Below are 10,424 nucleotides of genomic sequence, written 5' to 3'. Positions count from 1 at the left end.
CGGCAGCGCTGCTTCTTTCATCCAGCCGAGTCCATACACCCGCGATCTTAATCTAACTCAGAGCGAAGTGTGGACTCTCGAGACGTCGGAGCGCACGCCAGCGCCAGGTTAGTTGCCTCCGAGCCACCGACAAGACGCTTTTCTTCGTTTTCTACGCTACTTCGCGTCTCCGTTTCTGGTTTCCGCTGGCACAGTTCCAGGTGCTGCACACGTTTGCTCGGCGAGGTTGCAGTAGTAGCGCTACTCTGCGGCGGCCGCTATAACATCGGCCAATAAACTCTACCAGACCCCTTGGCAAAGCCCAAAAAAAATTTGCCGCCTGGCCGTGCACCCAACGCATGCTAGCTAGTCTGCCGCCTCGGCCGTTGCCCGGCTAGCTCAGTCGGTAGAGCATGAGACTCTTAATCTCAGGGTCGTGGCGTGGGTTCGAGCCCCACGTTGGGCGTAAATTTTTTTCTAATTTTTTGAATCGAGCAGATTCACTGCGCCCGCTTTTCGAGCCGTCAGCGCGGCAAGGTTGACCTTGAACGTAGCTGGACGTAACGGTGGGCGCAAGTTTCAACTTAAATGTAGCTAGAGGTCACGGTGGCCGCAAGTTTGGACTTGAATGTAGGTAGAGGTCTAATAAAGAGCATAACTGGTGGTAGTCAGGTTCGACACATGACGTCAGCTGCAGCAGCGACACCAGCGGCTGTTACACCATCTATCTCGACTTTGACCTTGACCTTTGATTTTTGGCCTTTGACATCTAAAGTTTGACATTTGACCTTGACCCCCGGTCAATCAAGAAAGCATTTGCCGGCATCGCATGCGCAGGTGATGAAAGTAGGTTCTGCGTAAAACGCCGGTGCAATTTGATGCGTTCTGCGGAACGCTACGTGTGATCGATGCGACGCCTTCCTCGGAGATCGACACCCGAAACGCGCCCGTAAGGGAAGGCAAAATTTGGAGGACGCTTAAGCTTCGTCTGTAAAAGTGAGACGCGACAACGTGTTGGAGCGTTGCCAAGGGGTGCACAGAATTAAGCCATCGCCCGTTCGGCGCGACGCGTGGCCCGTTGGACAATTTAAGGAAAGGACGCCTGTCTCACATATCTTGGTGCACACCCGAACTGGGCCGTAAGGGAAGGGAAATGGATTGATAATAATAATAATAATAATAATAATAATAATAATAATAATAATAATAATAATAATAATAATAATAATAATAATAATATTAATAATTGGTTTTGAGGGAAAGGAAATGACGCAGTACCTGTCTCATATATCGTTGGACACCTGAACTGCGCCGTAAGAGAAGGGATAGAGGAAGGAGTGAAAGAAGAAAGGAAGAAATAGGTGCCGTAGTGGAGGGCTCCGGAATAATTTCGACCACCTGGGGATCTTTAACGAGCCCGGACATCGCACAGTACACGGGCGCCTTAGCGTTTTTCCTCCATAAAAACGAAATGGATTGAAGAATTGGTTTTAAGGAAAGGAAATGACGCCCGTCTCCCAATTCTTGCTGGGCACCCGAACCGCATTGTAAGGGAAGGAAAATCCCTTACCTTACTGCGTGGTTCACGTGTCCACTGAGATGCGCCATTTTTCGCTCACGGCCAACGCCGCCGACGACACCGGCTTTTCTGCGACACGAGCTCCTCAACGCGGTCGCGTTAAACTGATCGTGCTGGTAATGGTTTTTTTTATTAAAATAATAGTAAAAAGGAACGAAAAGATTTTTGCTAGCCCCGGCATCTGCCATCGATTCTGAAGCACCTGAGCTTCGGCAGCGGAAATAAAAGATAGCAGGCAGAATGGAGAAACTAATTGAAAGAGGTGAGGGAACAGGAAGAGAGGATAGGGGCAGAAGCAATATATGTAAACAATTTACACAATAAGAAATGTGTCCAGGTTGTGCACGTGATTAGTTCATTATAGAGGAATTAAAACACACACGCACAGCACTGTGTTGGCTACAACTGGAGCGGGGCGACCAGTTATTAATCGTTCAAGGTAGAACTCGCGGAGCGTTCGGTCACTGCGTGTAACTACCCCACGGAGAGCAGATGGGTCATCAAGCCCGTATGTTCGATGAATGCACAGAGGATCATCAAAGTTCGCTCACGAGTGCGCGCACTGCCCTGCGGCCACAATAGCGTCTTGATGGAGTCTAGTAATATGCTCTGCGACCTATAGGCCGCGAGCATATCGCGACGAGCATCGGCGAACGCGGCACAGTATGGAGCAGGTGTTCTAGTGTTTCCACTGCACCGCATCCGTCACACAGATCACTCGCCGCGATTCCGTGATGCACCCGTCGTTCCCCGGGCCACACGCAGCCAATGCGCGCGCGGAGGATCATTGCACGTTGTGACCTTGTAAGTGCGCGACAGCCGGTGACACTGTCGATGCACTCTCCTCCCGCGATGGCTGGGTCGGACTGCTGCTTTCGGAGATGGTCGTTGATGGCCGCACGCACGTCCTCCAGCGCAAGGGGCAGATCGCTGGCAGGTAATCGGTGTGCAGGTAGTTGGTTCGCGAGGTCGCCAACTTCGTTGCCGGCGATGCCGTAGTGACCGGGCACCCACTGTGCACGCACGGCACATCCTCTCTGCGCAAAGCGCTCGATGCGCGAGTGAATTTCCCGCACTAGTGGGGTACCGCGGCCGTTAGATTGCAGGCGGCTGAGGGCGGCGCTGGAGTCGCACAGCAGAGCACTCCTGGGCGCCGGAGGGCCGAAGGTGAGCAGCAGGTCCAGCCCGAGCCGGATCCCCATCAACTCCGCCGTGGTGGAGGAGCCCAGGAAGGTTGCTTGTTGCTGGCTGTGCAGTCGCAGGGTGGGGATGGTGGCGGCCTCAGCAAGGGAGCAGCTGTCGCGGGCCACTGAGCCGTCGGTGTACACGAGGAGATGGTCCTGGAGCTCCTCGCGTAAGACGGCTCTGGCCAACTGCTGCACAGCACAGAGGGGTGTGCTCCGCTTTCCCGCAATGCCGACGATCTCTCGCTGTACCTCCGAGACAGCAGGCCAGGGCGCGCAGGAGCCGTAGGGGCCTTGTGTCAACTGCTCACACTCGAGCAGCGCCGCGCCCATTCTTGAACGCGGGTGCGAGCGCATACGCTGCAGCAGCGAGCCGCCGTCCGGTACGCGGTGAAGCCGGTCGATGTGATTCAGTGCCCTGCGCGCTGCTTGGAGCTCAAGTGGCCACGCTCCTGCCTCGGCCAACGTTGCGGCGCACTGCGAGTTTTTGGGCAGGCATAGGCACACGCGCAGAGACTTGCGGAGCTGGAGCTCGAGTTCCTTCCAGCATGGCTTGCGCACCGTGATGAGCGGCAGCGCATAGAGCACCGCCCCCAAAGCTGCGGCATTGTATAGCCGCCGCGCTGCTTGCTGGGAGATTCCCTGGCCTCGAGCGGTGAGCGTTAAAATGAAATAAAAATGCTTTAAGGAGAGGAAATTACGCCTGTCACACATATCTAGGTGGCCACTCTAACCACGCCCGTAAGGGAAGGAAAGTGAAATGAAAGTTGATTTTAAGGAAAGAGAATTATGCCTGTCTCACACATCCCGATGGACACGCGAGCCGCGTCTATAGAGACCGCCAGTCGCTCGATGACAAATGTAGTCAGGGAGATGCAGCTTTTCGCTTTCGACCAGGGTTAACCAGAGCTAAACCACCAGCAATTTTTCTCAAAACCGACAGAGGTTTTACCCGGCTGATACCTGATAGTTGTTTTAATATCGGCGGGGGGGTCCTTGGACCCAAGATATTAAATTTATTTTTGGAATATTGCAGAGTGCTTGGCTTGAAGCAATCTGGCACGGGTGGGCCCGGTATTGCACTGCCTCCGGGATGGGCCCTGGGCATATTAACGCGCGCCTTTTCTTTCTATCTTTCCTCTCCTATCCTTTAACTCTCCTACTTCCAGCACGCGGCAGCGAGCGTGGCTAGGCTTCAGCCAGTAGGCAGGACCGTGCACTTTCTTTTTCTTTCTTCCTATCAGCAACAACAACAACAGACCGTCCGGCCCTGGCTTCGGACTCCCATCGGGGATATCCGTGATGGCGGCCGGAAGTGCTCTCCACTAAAAAACACCCCACTCATTCAAAAGGAGCAATAATGGCTACAGTAGAAAGGGCAGATATACTTTACATTTTGATGTAAATATAGAAACACCTTCTGCCTCCATTGTTGGTCGAAAGAAGTAATATTGCGCTACCAGCGCAGTGGAAAGCATCTTTATCCTTAAAGAGAAGTATCTCCTATAGATCCGCGTAATGTCCATGTAAATCCGGGCAAAAAACTCGTTTGCTATAGATGGCCCTTTATGGGAACGTGAAAGCTTTTTCGGATGAATGCTCTGGCTCCATGCGCAGTGCACAAACGGAATCTATCGGACGTTCTCCGCCTATTGCGATATACCTGTATAGGTCAAGCACCATCGGCAATCACATTTATTAATGGGAAACATTACTTGGCTGTGTCGGCGAGTGCGTGTCCGCAAACCCTGTTGACAGCCGTTGTGTCGTTTTCAGAACAGTTACGATCAAACGAACGATAGTAATCGATAGGGTATTTTGTGAGGGTGATGAGACAAAATTTGTTCTCGATGGGATGAATAGTTAATTCAAACCGAGAACCGGAAAATCGTCGAAATAGCTTGGAGGTCGATAAAGTGAGAGGACACGAAAATAACCGTGCATGGAAGAAAAGTGGAAAAATAGTCAGAGTAAAATTAAAGTTTGAAATGGATTTAAATGTGTTTGATGAGTGATAATTAATTAAGCTAGAAAGTTTCAAGGACATAGAGTATTTTGTTAATCAATTAGAAGCAAAAGTCGTCGGACGGCACAGTAGTCTAGAAAAGAGGAGCAACTGTGATAAATTAAGGCGATTAATTTAGGAAATAAAGTGATACAGTGAGTGTAAACGCGGTGGTGGCGAACCAATGCTGCTGCTATGGTAACACATGTTTTCGCATTTGCACACGTGAGCAGAATGAAGTGCCCTCATTTTTTTTTTAAGCCTGATTTATTCTTAAGTTTTTGGATAGTTTTACGATTGACAAATTTTTCGATTTTATAAATCTTCCAAACAACTGGTTTCGGGCTTTTACAGATTTTTGTGAATCAGGAGTAATACAAGGCTTTCGCGGTTTCTTTAACATAGGTAAAGTTATTTTAGGAAAAGCGCAATGGTATAGATAGCTGTGATTTTTTCTATGAACATATAGTATAGGATATTAAAGCCTTTTCGCAGAATGACACATTCCAATTTATATTGTATACTTGCCCTCAAATAAAATAATGGGTCATTGCTGACAGCGACGTTGGCAGCACAATCTGACTGCCTACGATGCCTACCATGGCTTTTATTAGCAAAGATCTCATTTTGATCTTGGACTATTTTTTCTCTCTGTTTTTATATGTTACGGCATTAAAACCATGAGTACAAGCTTCTCCTGGCCAGATGCTCGGCGTATTCAGTATTCAGTGTGAAATGCTTGGGAAATGGGTCAAAGACCCCATCTTGAGCAAACGAAAGTACCTTGTGCCATGGCGTTCTTTGGCCACAGATGCCCTTGCACCATAAAAATTGAAGAGCCAAAGTGCACTAAGGAAAGTCTGAGAAACGCCCGATCAATTTTTTAACGAACGAGCGTAAGGAGATGAGGGGCAGGCCAGGATAGAGACGAATGAAGTAAACAGTGCCTGACAAAAATAAATATTTAGGGGAATGCAATATTTTTCTTTCCTGTTTGTGTTGATTACAGCAACAAATTAGTTGTTTAAGCGTCTAGGTAGAAAGTAATTTCACACAAAGTAGAGGAAAAAGCACTATGCCACCGGTGCGATTAGAACCTACGCACTCTACATTTCGCATGCAGCCCGTTGGTAGAGCACTGGACATGCTGAGCTCATTAATTCGGATCTCACTAGTAATGTTGGCTTTTGGTCTATTTTCTTGGAAATTATATTGTAAGCGATTACGCAAAAATTTTTATACAGTAATTAAGAAAGAACAAAAATAATCGCAGTTACGTCATACTTTCTTTGTTTCCAGTGACAGATGACTTCTATGAAAAATATTTTGTGCTGCTGCCTGAACAAGCCAAAATCAACGTGTCCTGCTGCTCGAGGAAAATAGTCTTGGTGGGTGATGCTTATCTGTAATTTTGACGTCTACCGCCAAGTCATGCTCAGCAGACCACCTATTATCCCGCATAAGCACGCAAAAGACGTAATCTTCTACACTCACCACAGGAACCTTAGCTTCGAAGCTAAAGAAAACGCTAGATACAGAATCAGCACGTTGCGGAGGCGAGCTGATCAGCCCTGAGAATGGTCCCACCGCTCTACATGAGTTTTTCGCTTCAGTTTCCGCACTCGTAAAGCTCACTTTCATGAGTCGCATACACACTTTTGCTCGCAACGAATGAAAGGAATAAAACAATAATGCAGACGGCACACCAAACCTTATTCGCTCGCTTACTCTGTCAACGTTACGTGCCCACGACAAAACAACTAAAAAGAAATAAAAACGCTGTATCACTGCCATATCAATTACTATGACTAATATTTCTGCAATTTCTCGGCACTGCTAACGTGCTTGATGAATGAAAAATAGCACGAATAACGCCTTGCCTGAATCAGGGGACCGCCCAAAACACTCTAAGTGAATCAACCTCCATCCTCAACAGAACGGCAGTTTGAACCTACTTTCATGCGCAACCCAGTTAACCTAATTTACTCATTTTACTACAATACGTGGACGCTACTCCCTGATTGGTTCACTCTTTGAAGCTTCTCGAAGGTCTTTGATCGTGTCTTCCATCATCAAATATTCTTGAAGTTGCCCGGCCTTGTAGCTGCACGAATTTTTTGAACGTGAATTTTTTGAGCACTACTTGAAAGAGAGTGTCATAATTGATAATTTATAATCATACTTCCTTCTTTTGAAGCCTAAAATTGTGTGTTCCACAAGACGCGCGGCGCTTTCCTTTAAATTTACTAATACGCTTGAATGACCTTCCTTAAAACACTGTTTAAACTGAGGCTGTTCGCTGACGTCTTCATACACGACGCCGTAATTGAGCAAGATTACATGAACGCACTCCAAAAAGTCCTAAACGCTGTCACACGTGGCGTTAATCTTGGCTCACGCCATTAAACTTTGCGAAATATAAAGCTATGAAATTTTGCCCTCTTCACATTGCAACTCACAGTACAATACCGTCTCAGCTCTATACTGGTTATCTACGCGCCATCATATAAATATACATTTGCGCGTGACATCATCGCTGTAATAGGGAGCACATATGGAGACGCTCGGTTGCTAAGCCTCGCAAAATATGGGCTGTTTTTAGCGTTATCTAGGCCACTCACCATCAGGAAATAAAAAGCCGCTATGTCTAAAGTTGCTTAGACCAAAGTTGAATAACCTTTATCTTTCTGGAACCCTTCGTAAGCATACCTCGCTGTTGTCCTCGAAGGCATTCATAACTGCGCTGCGCAGTTTATCACCTCGACCTGCTGCAAACAATTAAGCGAGAAGTCACTAAAAGAAGCCTTGAGCTCACGTCCCTCGAATAACATCTCCTCTTGTCTCATTTGTGCATTCACACATTTTAACCCCACGCACAGTCCTGACATGCACAAAGAAAATCAGCTAAGATATTGTTTAAGTCACAGGCAGTTTTCAGTAGGCATTATAAGTGTTCCCGCAAATCAGGGGAGCTTTTAAATTCCACGAACTTAGCTAATTAGGCACGAACGTTTATTCAAACTTTCATGCAGGTGCAAGTTTTCTTATTAGAGTGCTTGGAGGGCACATAGCATTCTATGGGCAGACTGCAGCCAAAGAGTAGGAAATTGGGAAACAAAAGTCTTCGTTCGTGTTGCCTACAGGATTGGGACCGGTCTCTAATGCAAGAAAAAAAAATACACTGAATACGAAGAACATTGCCGACAACAGGAGAAAAAAGAATATGGGAAAAGAGGCGCGACCTCAAGATGTCACATTTTTTTCACGATACATTTTGATGTAGCTCTCACCAAAAGCGCCTGTGTTCTCTGCCTCCTATCTCTCTTTCTACTAAGGTCCATAACCCACGCGAACATTTTGTGCCAGACGCGCGTGAGTCTTCGTTCCCTTCCTCACCGTTACTTACGGCAACTTCGCCATGGAATAAACTCCATGCTCAGTTTTTAATGCGAAAGCGGTTTCGTGTCCGCGAAATGTGTCCGCAGCAGTTATGGCCTTCTCAAAAGAGACAGCATCAAACGAATGATTGTAATCAATAGAGGACAATGTGAAAGTGATGTGCAGAAAATTTGATGCAAATCGAATGATTAGTTCATTAGTTACGACCAGAAATGTCACATATGTAAAGAATGGTTGTGAGCATAGCGAATGGTTATGAAAACAAGTAGGTGGGTGGGAACGAACAATGGCGCCAAATTTCAAAACTCAAAATGGGCGATTGAAATGAAAAGAGACGAGGTGCCAATGCTTTCGCATTCCTCCAGTGCAAGTTGCCGCAGTGATCTCTGTTTTTATCAAAAGATACTATTGTGACGAAGAAGACGACGAACTGTGCAATGGCGCGGGCAGGAGCGCTCGCGCTAGGCCGGCAGCCATTAAATCATCTCATTGCCATTGATCACCGTGTCTCCTTCTTCGGCTGGCCGCCACGTAAGACTATCAGCCCTAATAGGGCTTCAATAGGACTGGTTTGAAAACACCTATCATCAGGACTGAAAGGAAAAAAAACAGTGCAGTGCAACCGAGGAAAAAAACATAAGAAATACATCAAAAGGAGTGGATTTGGAAAAAGTAATATGAGAACAGAATGGAAACAAAAGAGTGCTCATACAGTCCACGCAGAATACAGTGCAAAATATGAATGGAAGTGGTTTCATACTGCCTTATATAAGAACGGTAATGAATCAAAACAAATGTTGAGCGGTAAGTCGGCTCTATAGTACAAAGGGTAAAGAAAATGCAACGCGGCTCACGTCCTTGGAGATGTTCTGGTTTTGATGTTACTAAAACTAATCCCGAAAATTTTTCTCCGTAGTCGCTGACCCTTTAAGCATACTTAATTACCTTTTTGTGATTTAATCATTCTTTTACCACCGTTTTATTCCGACCGGTCATTTGCTTTCTTGAGGGTTTCTAGTTTTCATTGTTCTTGCAATATTTGTTATATGTGCACGCAAAATCTGTGCTATGTTGGGCGACGTCCGCGCGCCATCTCATGTGTTTTATATCATTCCCCCCTGGGCCTTTAAGGCTGTAGATGATGCATATGACAGTGATCATAGCGTACATCTTCCGGCAATTTGATCATATTTTACTGCAATTTGGAACACTTATTTGCGTCAGGAGTTCTTCAAAATGGCGTATCTGACCAGATTACAACAACTACAGGAGTCCACTGAAAAGGGAACGCAATGGGACGAAGAAGCCCGAGAAAAGCAGCCAATGAGAACAATGGTGAAATAAGCAATTTCTTAGTGCGAAACGCGGGAATGTAAGTTGCCGAGCAGGCCGCTTGGGGCCATTGTTTCGTCCCGCCGCATCCCGAAGGAAAGGCTGCTCTCGATGCTCTTGAGGAAAAGAAGCCGGCCTCACCTTCGTCCCCGTCGATAGCTCAGTTGGTAGAGCGGTGGACTGTAGAGGTCTCTTGCTGCGGACATCCATAGGTCGCTGGTTCGTATCCGGCTCGACGGAGTGCTCTTTTTCGTATTTTTCAGCCAATCTAAGAGCAACCCACGGCTGTGAAATGATCTCCGGCACGTTAACGTCGTGACATAAACATTTTGAATCGCAGTGCAGGCACCCAGGGGCCATTGTGTCGTCAAGAGAACACCCTTACGCTTTCGTGCCGCCTCCCGAAGGAAGGGCTGCTCTGGGCGCACATGAGGAAAAGAAACGCGGCCGCCGCCGCCGGGTTCGAACCCGGGATCTCTGGCCAAGTTCTTCCGGTTTGCTACAGGTATATACAGCGCCCTTCAAGCAACGGTGTCCGCATGAAACTAGTTAATCATCGGGAAGTTGAAGAGGATGTGCACAGTTGGATGCGCCATGGCGGGCGGTGATGGAAAGACTCAGACCAATGAGAGTCGTCCTTGATAACTGCTTGCTGGATGTGGTGTCACAACGCAAACAGTAAATGTGAAAAGAAATCGCTAGCGTGATTTCTCAAATCAAATCGAGTTTTTTCCCAACATGCGTACAATGTGAAAGCTCCTATGGCAGAAAGCTGTCAACAGACCTTCACTAGGTCGGGGAACAATTTTGGCAGCCGCGACGTCACGTCATGGTGTAAGAACCTATCCTTACACCGTGCGTCCCATACGCAGTACAATGAGTTATGAACAAAATGGTAATAGTTCTTTAAGAATTAGATTGAGATTCAAACGTACAATGCAAACAA

General features: G+C 47.2%; 2 non-coding genes across 2 annotated transcripts; both read left to right on the top strand.

Annotated features, from left to right (window-relative positions):
* Nucleotides 1-367: 367 nt before the first annotated feature.
* Nucleotides 368-445, top strand: TRNAK-CUU (transfer RNA lysine (anticodon CUU)). Its single transcript has one exon. It is a non-coding gene; the product is annotated as a tRNA-Lys (tRNA).
* Nucleotides 446-9,627: 9,182 nt separating this feature from the next.
* TRNAY-GUA (transfer RNA tyrosine (anticodon GUA)) lies at nucleotides 9,628-9,718 on the top strand. The gene is given in 2 exon segments: nucleotides 9,628-9,664; nucleotides 9,683-9,718. It is a non-coding gene; the product is annotated as a tRNA-Tyr (tRNA).
* The last annotated feature ends 706 nt before the right edge of the window (nucleotides 9,719-10,424 follow it).

Source organism: Amblyomma americanum, chromosome 2 (genome assembly GCF_052857255.1).
Source record: "Amblyomma americanum isolate KBUSLIRL-KWMA chromosome 2, ASM5285725v1, whole genome shotgun sequence".
Classification (NCBI taxonomy): Eukaryota; Metazoa; Arthropoda; class Arachnida; order Ixodida; family Ixodidae; genus Amblyomma; species Amblyomma americanum.
The sequence above is the reverse complement of the archived record's forward strand: the minus strand, read 5'-3'. Positions and strand labels throughout refer to the sequence as shown.